Raw genomic sequence first — 1,862 nt, 5'->3', positions numbered from 1 at the left:
CCTTTAATAATCACATTGTCAAAATATTTTGGTGCACAATAGGTACGTGACCAATGACCATCCATGCCATAATAATGACATTATTTTCTTATTTCATCTCAAACCCCCTTCTCGAGGTGAGTGGTATATTTACTACCACTAGCATCTTCCAAGAATAAATATGTATTCATAATGATTATCACATTGTTTTCACATTCACTTCAGGAATGAAACATAATAATCCATGCGTGCTTTATAAAATCTCATGTCATATCAATGGCAAACATCACTTTCACAAAGTGAAGGATTATTTTGAGAAACATTATTGTTCTCATTACCGTAATGATGACGATTATAATTTCGTCCATTACCACGTCCATATCCATTCATACCTCCACGGTAACATCATGTCTTATTTTAGACTTATGAGACGGGTTTTCACTATTGGTGGCGATTGAATTTAATTTGCATATGCGAACTTTCATTAACTGAACTCAATCAAATAAAAAGTATCAAGCAAATATAGAAAAACACATAATCAATTAAAATCTATGTGTCCTTTGTGATAATTATCCCACTTTAAGATGGAAGAGATATGTGATAAAATAGAAAGGAAAAATAAGTGCTCTCTAAAAAGTCTTCATTTCGTATTTTTTAATATTAACACATAGGAACATAATACTTGTTATAGGAAAAATATTTATCGTTCTTTATACCAAAAATCCTTACATGATTTGATGAACTTTCAAGAAAAACTTTTCCGTAAAGCAAGTTTGTTCATGTATGGAAACATAAATAGCAAAGTGTAAAGAAACTTGAAAACTAGTTAGAAAAGGCTAACTGTGATGGCCGAATATATGCTGGCGTTGTACACCTTATACTGTCATCGTTCTTACCATATTATTAACATTAAATGATGCTACCGGCACTGGCAACATAATAACAACTCAGTTAGCTAGAACTTCGTGCTGATAACGTGTTATAAAATATAACTCAAAGTAACAATATGGAACATGAAAAAATAAGCTAAGAGATATATAGAGAAAGAGAGAAGAGATTCTTATTTCTTCTTCAATTATGTGTATTTTTCTATCTATTACAAGACCTTTATATAGGCATGAAAAGTGAAGAAAATATGTCATTGAATATGTCATTAAGCATTTGAGATGAATATCATGGAGGAAGAGTAAACACCCACCATAATTTGATATTTCTTATAACAGATAGTTTTTTCTTTTATATGGAACGTGTTGGTTTATACTTTCTATTTCCTAGTTGTTTATTCAAGATTCTCTCATAAGAGTGTTTAATTTTGGACTATCAAAAAGAAAAAGAAAAAGAAAAAGAAAAAAGAAAAAAGAAACTGCTTCCTCAATCTCCCCTCAAAACCTCGGAGTCAATGAAATATATGGACAATGAACAATTACCCTGTTTTGTCACCTTTTGCGGAGTCAACTACATTAAACTTAAAGTAAACATTTTTTCAAAAATTAATATTTAAGACACAGCATTATCAAGTGGATTTATCATACTTTTTTATTTTTAAGAAAGAATGCGCAAGGTCAGGGGTTCGATAAATACAGTCGTTTCTTTATTGTGTTCCAAGTTACCCTCGTACAACCACGTGAGAGAACCTTGAGTTAGAAGTTAAAATTTTGTCTCTTGCAAGAAATAATCTATATTTCAATGTAAAGTTGGTATAAATAACAAAAATAGGATGTAAATTGCAAAATAAGACAAACGTTTGGGGAGCAAAATGCAAAAAGCCAACCAAAACAAAAAAGAAAGAAAATAAAGCAGGAACATTGATAAAGCTTCCTTGGAGAAGTTTCCTAGGGACTTTTTAATTCAGTAGGAAAGTAGACTAAAATCAGATACGATGG

The sequence above is a fragment of the Nicotiana tomentosiformis genome, chromosome 3 (genome assembly GCF_000390325.3).
Source record: "Nicotiana tomentosiformis chromosome 3, ASM39032v3, whole genome shotgun sequence".
Taxonomy (NCBI): domain Eukaryota; kingdom Viridiplantae; phylum Streptophyta; class Magnoliopsida; order Solanales; family Solanaceae; genus Nicotiana; species Nicotiana tomentosiformis.
This window is presented reverse-complemented; position numbering follows the sequence as displayed.